Source organism: Cervus canadensis, chromosome 20, assembly GCF_019320065.1.
Source record: "Cervus canadensis isolate Bull #8, Minnesota chromosome 20, ASM1932006v1, whole genome shotgun sequence".
Lineage (NCBI taxonomy): Eukaryota > Metazoa > Chordata > Mammalia > Artiodactyla > Cervidae > Cervus > Cervus canadensis.
The window spans coordinates 45,779,830-45,792,317 of NC_057405.1; positions in this window are offsets into that span (position 1 = coordinate 45,779,830).

The following is a 12,488-nucleotide window of genomic DNA, read 5'->3' on the forward strand; positions in this document are numbered from 1 at the left end:
GGGTTTATCCTGTTCTGGGACCTCTCTGGCTTTCTGGGCTTGTGGTGGCTATTTCCTTCCCCATTTTAGGGAAGTTTTCAACTATTATCTCCTCGAGTATTTTCTCATGGCCTTTCTTTTTGTCTTCTTCTTCTGGGACTCCTATGATTCGAATGTTGGGGTGTTTCACATTGTCCCAGAGGTCCCTGAGGTTGTCCTCATTTCTTTTGATTCTTTTTTCTTTTTTCCTCTCTGCTTCATTTATTTCCACCATTTTATCTTCTACCTCACTTATCCTGTCTTCTGTCTCCGTTATTCTACTCTTGGTTCCCTCCAGAGTGTTTTTTATCTCATTTATTGCATTATTCATTTTTAATTGACTCTTTTTTATTTCTTCTAGGTCTTTATTAAACATTTCTTGCATCTTCTCAATCTTTGTCTCCAGGCTGTTTATCTGTAACTCCATTTTTTTTCAAGATTTTGGATCATTTTTATTATCATTATTCTAAATTCTTTTTCAGGTAGATTCCCTATCTCCTCCTCTTTTGTTTGACTTGGTGGGCATTTTTCATGTTCCTTTACCTGTTGGGTATTTCTCTGCCTTTTCATCTTGTTTAGATTGCTGTGTCTGGAGTGGGCTTTCTGTATTCTGGAGGTCTGTGGTTCCTTTTTATTGTGGAGGTTTCACCCAGTGGGTGGGGTTGGACGATTGGCTTGTCAAGGTTTCCTGGTTAGGGAAGCTTGCGTCGGTGTTCTGGTGCATGGAACTGGATTTCTTCTCTTTGGAGTGCAATGGAGTACCCAGCAATGAGTTTTAAGATGGGTCTTTGTGTTAGGTGTGACTTTGGGCAGCGTGTATGTTGACGCTCAGGGCTAATTGCCTGAGTTGCTGGAGAATTTGCGTGGTATGTCTTGCTCTAAAACTTATTGGCTCTTGGGTGGTGGTTGGTTTCAGTGTAGGTATGGAAGCTTTTGGATGGTCTCTTATTACTTAATGTCCCATGTAGTCAGGAGTTTTCTGGTGTTCTCAGGTTTTGGGCTTAAGTCTCCTGCCTCTGGATTTCAGTTTTATTCTTCCAGTAGTCTCAAGACATCTCCAACTATACAGCACTGATAATAAAACTTCTAGGTTAATGGTGAAAAGATTCTCCACCGTGAGGGACACCCAGAGAGGTTCACAGAGTTACATGAAAAAGAGGAGAGGGAGGAGGGAGAGAGAGATGAGCAGGAGGAGAAAAAGGGGGACTCAAGAGGAGAGAGACAGATCTATGCAGTTCTCTGTTCCCAGAGTGTTCTCCGTAGCCCAGACACCCACAAAGATTCACAGAATTGAATTGGGAAGAGAAGGGGAAAGGAGGAAATAGAGGTGTTCTGAGGTAGAAAATGGAGAGTCAAAAGTGGGAGAGAGTAATCAACACACTCCTGAATAAAAATGGGAACTGAATATTGGATTCTTAATGTCCAAAATTTATATCACATACTGAAAAACAAAGATTAAAAATCTAGAGTAGAGGTTAGACTCTTAAAAATACAATATTAAAAACAAAAACACAAAAAATTTTAGAAATATATATGAAGTTTGGTTTAAAAATAGGGCTTCTCTCTTTTTTCTTTTGCAAGGTTATAGTGAAACGAAAATGAAAATTAAGGAGTGGTAGAGGAGTAATAGACTTTAAAAGAAAATAAGAGAAAAAGAAGAAAAGAAAAGAAAAGGAAAAAAAACAAGAAAAAAAGTTTTTTTCCTAATTAAAAAAATTGTAAAAATATATGAAAATGATAGTTAAGGAGTAGTGGGGGAGTAATAGGGAATTTTAAAAGAAAATAAAAGAGAAAAAATAAAAAAGAAAAGAAAAGGAAAAAAAGGTAAAAATATATCTAGGAATTTCTCTGGAGCTGTTGCGGTCAGTGTGGGTTTGGTTCAGTTTCAGATAGCTCCTCGTTCCAGCTTACACTTCCCGATATCTACAGGCCTCTTCCGGTGTAGTCGATGTTATCTACAGGGATTTTAATCTGTTGCACCGGTCCCTTCTGAAGCGGTTCCCTTTGTTTATTTGGCTTCTGTTTGCCGGTCTCTTTAGTGCCTAATTTCCGCCCTGACACAGGCGGGCGGAGCTGGTCTCTTGTTCAGGTTCGCTAGTTCCGTTGCGCTGCGGGGAGGGAGGGGCACTGCTTTCCCCGTCTTCGCTGCTCAGGCTCCCGGCTGCTCTATATGGAGCGTGCCCTGCTTTGCGTGCGGTTCCAGTTTTCGGGTATTCCACAAATGCACGGACTCGGTTGGGCCTGCGTTTTGTGCCTTCCCTGGCCCGAGCAGCTCGGGCAGCCAGGAGCTTGACGGGTGCGCTCTCCCCGGGTGTGGTGCACCTTCTCCCCTCTGCGGCCCCAGCCTCAGTCCCCGCCCGCGCCAGTTGGGTGCCTGCGCCTTGAGTTTAACCGCGACCCTCCTGGCGGATGTCAACCATCCAGAATCTCAGGAAGTCTTTGGTTAGAAACTGGAGGCCTGTTTGCAGTGTGGTAGGGGATGCCGTCTTTGGGGCCAAGTTTGCCCCTTTCCCCTACCCCCTGTCTCCTGCCTCCGGTGGGGCTGGGCCGGTCTGCCACAGGCTAGCTCTTCTCTGGACTTGCTCAGACCATTTGTTCTGCAAACAGCCGGCAGTGTGTTCGGGCCGGTTAATTTTCTCTCTCTCTCTCTTGCTATCCCACAGTTTAAGTTGGAATCTCACAAAAGCTCCCTCTGATTGCCCTCAGGGCACTCAGGCCCGGTCCTTACCCTAAGCAATGCTGCCCGCTCCTATCCGTTGGTGGGGGCGGATGCGGGTGTCTGGGGTACTTTTCTGCTGGGAGTTGCTTTTAGGCACATAATCTGTGGGTTTTATTTATTTTTCCTCCCAGTTAGGTTGCCCTCCAAGATTTGAAAACTTCCCCCAGACCCGCCAGTGAGAGGGTTTCCTGGTGTTTGGAAACTTCCTCTATTAAGACTCCCTTCCCAGGACGGATCTCCGTCCCTAGCTCTTTTGTCTCTTTATCTTTTATATTTTGTCCTACCTCCTTTTGAAGACAATGGGCTGCTTTTCTGGGCTCCTGATGTCCTCAGCTAGCAATCAGAAGTTGTTTTCTGAAGTTTGCTCTGTGTTCAATTGTTCTTCCAATGAATTTGTAGGGGAGAAAGTGGTCTCCCTGTCCTATTCCTCCACCATCTTTGCTCCTCCTTCAACAGACTTTATTTTCATGTGCTCCAAAATCACCTCAGATGGCGACTGTAGCCATGAAATTAAAAGACGCTTGCTCCTTGGAAGAAACGCTATGGCCAACGTAGACAGCATATAAAATGCAGAGACATCACTTTGCTGAAAATGTTCATGCAGACAAAGCTATGCTTTTTCCAACAGTCATGTATGGAAGTGAGAGTTGGACCATAAAGAAGGCTGAGGATGCTTTTGAACTATGGTGCTGGAGAAAGCTCTTGAGAATTCCTTGCAAAATTACTGCAAGGAGATCAAACCAATCAATCCTAAACGAAATCAATCCTGTATATACATTGGAAGGACTGATGCTGAAGCTGAAGCTCCAATACTCTGGCCACCTGATGCAAAGAGCCAACTCATTAGAAAAGACTCTGATGCTGGGAAAGATTGAAGGCAGGCGAAAGGGACGACAGAGGATGAAATGGTTGGATGGCATCACCGACTCAATAGACATGAATTTGACAAAGTTCAGGGAGACGATGAAGCACAGAGGAGCCTGGCATGCTGTAGTCCATGCAGCAGAGTTGAACATGACTAAGTGACTGAACAACAACAATAAAATGTCATTTAATCTCCATTTTATTTATTTAATGTCTCCAGGTGGCAGTAGTTGTAAAGAACCCACCTGCCAATGCAGGAGACATGAGACGTGGGTTCCATTCCTGGGTTGGGAAGAGCCCCAGAAGAGGAAATGGCAACCCACTTCAATATTTTTGCCTGGAGAATCCCGTGGACTGTAGTCCATTGGGCCGCAAAGAGTCAGACATAACTGAAGCGACTTGGCATGCACATACTACTTATTTAAGGGCTTCCCTGGGGGCTCAGTCCGTGAAGAATCCTCCTGCAATGCAGGAGACCTCCCGCAATGCAATAGACCAGGGTTCAATCCCTGGGTTGGAAAGATGCCCTGGAGGAGGGCATAGCAACCCACTCCAGTATTCTTGCCTGGAGAATCCTATGGACAGAGGAGCCTGGTGGGTTACAGTCCATAGAGTTGCAAAAAGTCAGACATGACTGAAATGACTTAGCACGCAATGTTATTTAAAGGAAGGATCAACACTGCCTGGTCACAGGTCTTGCATGAAAAAGAAATGTTATTTCCCAGGTTGCAGTTTTTAGGAATTATGAAGGAAAATAAAAAGTATTGGTATTTTCTATGTAAAATAGTTACTCAGCTTCTTGTTTGACTCTGAGCCAGAACTCACTGTAGCTACTGCCAAACACAGTTACCAGACAATTTTGTAAATAACAGTTAACTCTTTTACCACTATCACTCCAAAGATAGAGACTTAAGCTTGAATTGAGGTCAAGAGCTAATAACTCATTCCTGAACCAGAAGTGACTCTACTGAGAGAGTGCTTCTCAACCACATTCAAGTGTCTAGACATTTCACTAGATTTTCCTTAGGGTTGTAATAAGATGTTCTTCTTGCCTTATAACTCTCCATACTATAAACCCTGCAAATATGTTTATTTCTTATTCAATATGTAGTTTGGAAAGGTAAAAATGCCAGGATAGACAGTACATAGATACATGTTATGTTACTCTATTTTTTTCTAGATCAAAACTGTTTCAAAAAAAACTTTTTTAAAGCAGGGTAAATTTTATTTTTAGTAAAAGTTGACCTATGTTTTTAAAAAAAAATTATTTATTTTTCCTGAAGGATAATTACTTTACAGAATTTTGTTGTTTTCTGTCAAGCCTCAACATGAATCAGCCATAGATATACATATATTCCCTCCCTTTTGAACCTCCCTCCCATCTCTCGCCCCATCCCACCCCTCCAGGTTAATACAGAGCCCCTGTTTGAGTTTCCTGAGCCATACAACAAATTCCTGTTGGCTGTCTATTTTACATACAGTAATGTAAATTTCCATGTTTTACTCTTGCCATACATCTCACCCTCTCTTCCCCTCTCCCCATGTCCACAAGTCTATTCTCTATGTCTGTTTCTCCATTGTTGCCCTGTAAACAAATGCTTCAGTACCATTTTTCTAGATTCCATATATATATGTTAGAATATGATATTTATCTTTCTCTTTCTGACTTACTTGACTCTGTATAATAGATTCTAGGTTCATCCACCTCATTAGAACTGACTCAAATGCGTTCCTTTTTATGGCTGAGTAATAGTCCATTGTGTATATGGACCACAACTTCTTTATCCATTCATCTGTCAAAGGACATCTAGGTTGCTTCCATGTTCTAGCTGTTGTAAATAGTGCTGCAATGAACAATGGGATACATGTATTTTTTTCAACCCTGACTTCCTCAGGGTATATACCTAGGAGTGGGATTACTGGGTCATATGGTGGTTTTATTCCTCGTTTTTTAAGGAATCTCCATACCATCTTCCATAGTAGTTGTATCAGTTTACATTCCCACCAACAATGCAAGAGCGTTCCCTTTTCTCCACACCCTCTCCAGCATTTATTGCTTGTAGACTTTTTGATGATGGCCATTCTGACTGGTGTGAGGTGATATCTCATTGTAGTTTTGATTTCCATTTCTCTAATAATGAGTGATGTTGAGCATCTTTTCATGTGTTTGTTAGCCATCTGTATGTCTTCTTTGGAGAAATGTCTGTTTAGGTCATTTTCCAACTTTTTGATTGGGTTGTTTGTTTTTCTGGTATAGAGTTGTATGAGCTGCTTGTATATTTTGGAAATTAATCCTTTGTCAGTTGCTTCATTTGCTATTATTATCTCCCATTCTGAGGGTTGTCTTCACCTTGCTTATAGTTTCCTTTGCTGTGCAAAAGCTTTTATGTTTAATAAGGTCCCACTTGTTTACTTTTGTTTTTATTTCTGTTACTCTAGGAGGTGGGTCATAGAGGATCTTGCTTTGATTTATGTCATCGAGTGTTCTGCCTGTGTTTTCCTCTAAGAGTTTTATAGTTTCTGGTCTCACATTTAAGTCTTTAATACATTTTGAGTTTGTCTTTGTGTATGGTGTTAGGAAGTGTTCTAATTTCATTCTTTTACATGAAGCTGTCCAGGTTTCCCAGCACCATTTATTGAAGAGGCTGTCTTTGCCCCATTGTATATTCTTGCCTCCTTTGTCAAAAATAAGGTACCCATAGGTACATCAGTTTATTTCTTGGCTTTCTGTCTTTTTCCTTTGGTCTATATTTCTGTTTTTGTGCCATACCATGCTGTCTTGATGACTGTAGCTTTGTAGTATAATCTGAAGTCAGGAAGGTTGATTCCTCCAGTTCCATTCTTCTTTCTCAAAACTGCTTTGGCTATTCGGCATCTTTTGTGTTTCCATAAGAGTTGTGAAAGTTTTTGTTCTAGTTCTGTGAAAAATGCCATTGGTAATTTGATAGGGATCTCATTGAATCAGTAGATTGTGTTTGGTTGTATAGTCATTTTTGCAATATTGATTCTTCCTACCCAGGAACATGGAATATCTCTCCATCTGTTTATGTCATCTTTGATTTCTTTCATTAGTGTCTTATAATTTTCTGTATACAGTTCTTTTGTCTCCTTAGGTAAGTTTATTCCTAGATCTTTTATTCTTTTTGTTGCAATGGTGAATGGGATCGATTCCTTAATTTCTCTTTCTGATTTTTTGTTATGCAAAAAATGCAAGTGATTTGTGTATTGATTTTGTATCCTGCAACTTTGCTAAACTCACTGATTAGCTCTAATAATTTTCTGATACTATCTTTAGGGTTTTTTATGTACAGTATCATGTCATCTGCAAAGAGTGAGAGCTTTACTTCTTTTCCAATCTGGATTCCTTTTCTTTTTCTTCTCTGATTCCTGTAGCTAGGACTTCCAGAACTATGTTGAATAATAGTGGCAAAAGTGGACACTCTTGTCTTGTTCCTGATCATAGGTGGAATGCTTTCAGTTTTTCACTATTGAGAATAATGTTTGCTATATGCTTATTATATATTGCCTTAACTATGTTGAGGTAGGTTCCTTGTATGCCCATTTTTTGAAGAGTTTTGATCATAAATGGGTGCTGAATTTTGTCAAAGGCTTTTTCTGTATCCATTGAGATTATCATATGGTTTTTATCTTTCAATTTGTTAATATGGTGTATCACATTGATTGATTTGTGTATATTGAAGAATCCTTGCATCCCTAGAATAAACCCAACTTGATCATGGTGTATGAGCTTCTTGATGTTTTGCTGAATTCTGTTTGCTAAAATTTTGTTGAGGATTTTTGCATCTATGTTAATCAGTGATATTCGCCTGTAGTTTTCTTTTTTTGTGTTGTCTTTGTCTGATTTTCACATCAGGGTGATGGTGGCCTCATAGGATGAATTTGGAAGTGTTCCTTCCTCTGCAATTTTTTGAAAGAGTTTTACAAGGATAGGCATTAGCTCTTCTCTAAATGTTTGCTAGAATTCTCCTATGAAGCCATGTGGTCCTGGGCTTTTGTTTTTTGGGAGATTTTTGATCGCAGCTTCATTGGGTTGTTCATAATTTCTATTTCTTCCTGGTTCAGTCTTGGGAAATTGAACTTTTCTAAGAATCTGTCCATTCTTCCAGGTTATCAATTTTATTGCCATATAGTTGCTCACAATAGTCTCTTATAATCCTTTGTATTTCTGCATTGTCTGTTGTAACCTCTCCTTTTTCATTTCTAATTTTGTTGATTTGATTCTTCTCTCTTTTTTTCTTGATGAGTCTGGCTAAAGGTTTGTCAATTTTGTTTATCTTCTCAAATAACCAGCTTTTGGTTTTATTAATCTTTGTTATTTTTTCTTTCATTTCTTTTTTTATCTCTGCTCAGACCTTTATGGTTTCTTTCCTTCTACTAATTTTGGGTTTTTTTTGTTGTTCTTCTTCTTTTTCTAGTTGTTTTAGGTGTGAAGTTAGGTTGTCTATTTGATGTTTTTCTTCTTTCTTGAAGTAGGATTGTATTGCTATAAACTTCCCTCTTAGAACTGCTTTCACTGTATCCCATAGGTTTTGAGTTGTCATGTTTTCATTGTCATTTGTTTCTAGAAATTTTTTGATTTCCCTTTTGATTTCTTCATTAACTTGTTGGTTATTTAAAACATGTTGTTTAATCTCCATGTATTTGTGTTTATTACAGTTTTTTTCCTTGTAGTTGACATCTAGTCTCATAGCATTGTGGTCAGGGAAGATGCTTGATATGATTTCAATTTTCTTAAATTTACTGAGATTTGATTTGTGACACAAGATGTGGTCTATCCTGGAGAATGTTCCATGTGCACTTGAGATGAAGGTGTATTATTCTTTATTTGGATGGAATGTCCTGAAGATATCAGTGAGACCATCTCATCTAATGTGTCATTTAAGACTTGTGTTTCCTTATTAACTTTCTGTTTTGATGATCTCTCCATTGGTGTAAGTGGGTTGTTGAAGTTCCTTACTGTTATCATGTTACTGTCAATTTCTCATTTTATGTCTGTTAGTGTTTGTCTTATGTATTGAGGTGCTCCTATGTTGGGTGCATAAATATTTACAATTCTTATATCTTCCTCTTGGATTGATCCCTTGATCATTATGTAGTGCCCTTCCTTATCTCTTGTAATATTCTTTATTTTAAGGTCCATTTTGTCTGATATGAGGATTGCTACTCCAGGTGATAAAACAAAGGTCTGGACTAGGAAAATGGCAGTGAAAACAGAAAAGAAAGGAGTGATTCAAGAACATATTGAGGATGCATACATGGTGATGGCGATAGATTTTTTACAGTATTAGCTCCTAATGATTCATGAATTCTCCATCCATGCCTTTGGGAAATCCCCTCCTATGTTGAGTCTGAACATCTCTATTAGCAAACATGCAAACAGAGTCTTGAAAAGCACTTAATATATATTGAATCTCCACTTCTCTTGATGATGCTGAAACCTTGAAACACCACCATGTTGCCAAGCCCAAGCTAGCTTGCTGGAGACAGGTCAGACCCATCACTTCAGTGACACCCAGAATTAATTAATAACAAGAACCAACTGCTAGACATGTGAGTGATCTAAAAGAAGCCATTCTGAGGTAACTAGTCTCCAGCTGACTTGCCAGCTGAGTGCAGCTTCATGGGTGAGTCTCAATAAAGTCCAGCCCAGCTGAGCTCAACCCAAATTGCTGACCTATAAATTTGTGCACTAATAAACAATTGTGGCTTTAAGCCAGTAAAGTTTGGGGTGGTTTGTTACACATCAAAAACTCACTGATTCAATGATGGATCAGTTATAGCCCTGCATATTGAAAAAAGTTGGTTGAACTTTTAGACACTTTAGAAGTAGCAGTAGCTCATGGGAAAAGCAATTTGGCAAGTATATGTGGACCAATTTTTATTGTTTGGTTTTCATGGGGTTTTGGTTTGTGTGTATTTTTTTTTTAAGATGAGGAAGAATAGAACTCAAAGGTGAGGGAGATTTTGAGTAATAAAACTTACTTCAAAGAGTTCAAATAAAGATTAAATTCAAAAATATACACAAAAACACCAAATGAAAAATAGCCATTACCTTATAAGTCTACATATGCAAACTATACATATTTTATTTTTTTACTTGACTTTTTAAGGAAATTCACACTGGTGGGTAAACACACAGAGAGATCTACATATGCATCCCATTTTCCAGAGAAACAACATGGAGTGCCCAGTACAGTAAAACAGCTCTGTAAAGTTTCTGCCTACAAGTGGAATATAATTTTCACAGGCACATCTCCTTCTAACCCAGCAAATTCTGCACTTGCTTCTTCAAAGTGAAGAGTCTGTACAGAGACACACTCTATGGATATATGCAGAAAAACATGTGTGCACACTAAACCTTCTGAATAAATTAAGCATGTTTGAGAGCTAAACAAACTCTATTCATTTGAAAACTTTTGGTGACAGTATTATACTTACCACACATTTTCCTAGTGGCCTTGTGGCTGAAGTGCCTATTATTTCAGATAAATAAATTATGTAAAAATATAAGTTATTTTGTCAACATTTAATTTCAAAATATAATATGTAGTATGTAAGATGAAGATAATACAGTCCCCCAGGGCAAAAAAAATAAAAGCAAAAATAGACAAATGGGACCTAATCAAACTTATAAGCTTTTGCACAACCAAATAAACAATAAACAAAACAAAAAGACAACCTACAGAATAGGAGAAAAAACTCACAAACGATGTGAAAGACAGGGGCTCAAACTCCAAAATATACAAACAGCCCATAAAGCTCAAAACAAGAAAACCAAGTAATCCAATCAAGAAATGGACAGAAAACCTAAATAGGCATTTCTCTGAAGAAGATAAACAGATGGACAATGGGTACATGAAAAGATGTTCAAAATTTCTATTATAATTGGAGACATGCAGATCAAAACTACAATGAAGTATCACCTCACATCAGTCAGAATAGGCATTGTCGAAAAGTCTACAAATAATAAACACTGGGGAGGGTGTGGAGAAAAGGGAAACCTTTTACACTGTTGGTGGGAAAGTAAGTTGGTGAAGCCACTATGGAGAACAGTATGGAGGTTCCTTAAAAAACTAATAATAGAGTTACCATATGATCTAGTAATCTCACTCCTGGGCCTATATCCAGAGAAGATGAAAATCAATTCAAAAAGATAATGTACCCCAATGTTAATAACAGCATTATTTACTCATAGCCCAGACACAGAAACAACCTAAGCACCCATCAACAGATGAATGGATAAAGAAGATGTGGTGTGTGTATGTATGTGTGTGCATATGTATACGTAGTGGAATATCACTAACCATAAAAAAAAGAATAAAATAATGCCATTTACAGCAACATGGATGGACGTAGAGATGATCACAGTAAGAGAAATAAGTTGGGCAGAGAAAGATAAATATCATGATATATGTGGAATCTTAAAAAAAAAATGATACAAACGAGCTTATTTACAAAACAGAAACAGACTCACAGACACACAAAACAAACATAATTACCAAAAGGGAAAAGGTTAGGAGCTTGGGATTAACCCAAGCTGTAAACAGATACAGACTACTATATCTACATATATATATATATATATATATACAGACTACTATATATACTACTACAGATACAAATTACTATATATAAAATGGATAAACAAGGACCTACTGTATATCACAGGGAGGTATATTCAATATCTTGCAATAACACACATGGAAAAGAATTTGAAAAATATATGTATTCAGATATATATATATATATATATATATATATATATATATATTTCTGAATCACTTTGCTGTACACCTGAAACTAACACAATATTGGGAATCAACTGGACTTTAATTCAAAAAAATCCAAAAATGAAGACAGTAAACAACTTCATTTCATATCAGTGCTTACTTGGGAGAAATGGGCAAAACCAGAAATGGACTAACCTAATATTCTCATCAAAACAAGGCAAATAATTAAAAAATTACATTGTAAGTATGAATTTTCAGTCATGTTATATATACTGTCATGGACAATTTTGAAGAAATTAGATGATCTAAAATTTAAGGTAGGATACATGATTTATCATAATTTTGTCCTTATATTTAAAAAAAAATCAATAGTATACTTAGTTCAATGGTATACTTAGTATACTAAGTATACTTTCTGTATATCATTGCCCATTGTGACATACAAGCTAAATGATTCCTTTACTTAGAATTTCTGTTCCATGAATACTGAAGATTGTAGCTTTTATTTTTTCTCAGCCTTTCCATTTTTGTATTTTATAAAATTAACATGTGAATATATTGATTACAATAACTTTATTGTATATCATCATTTGACTAATAATCACTAGTACTTTTGATGAAACACATTGCTTTTTAATGTAATACTGAAATCAATAACTCTTTTCAGAACTCATGTAATTTCCTCAAATTAAACAAGATTAGTTTTGCTTAAACCACTAATTTTGTAACTTGTCACTGAGTGGAATGGATACTATGCCTATGAACTGCAAGTTGTGGTTCTAAGACTGTGTGTACAATATATTTATTCCTCATCCCTCACTCTGTTTGAAAGCTTTTGAGACCAATACATCATCTTTACGGGACAATCTATCAATTGGAGGAGCTGAGTAAATGTTACTCTTTCCATGACATATTGCTTTTGGGTGCCAGTAAAGGATAAATAAGGATGGGATAGTGTAATAAGTAAGTAAACATTAGGTCAAAAGAAGTGGTAGGTTGTTAGACCTAATGTAAGGTTTAAAATGGCACTTCTTGAAGTTGGACCATCTGCACCAGAATTATCTGAAGTACATGTGAAATATGCAGATAACCAGGGAACCACTGCATGAAACAGATTTATCAACATAGTGTCATAA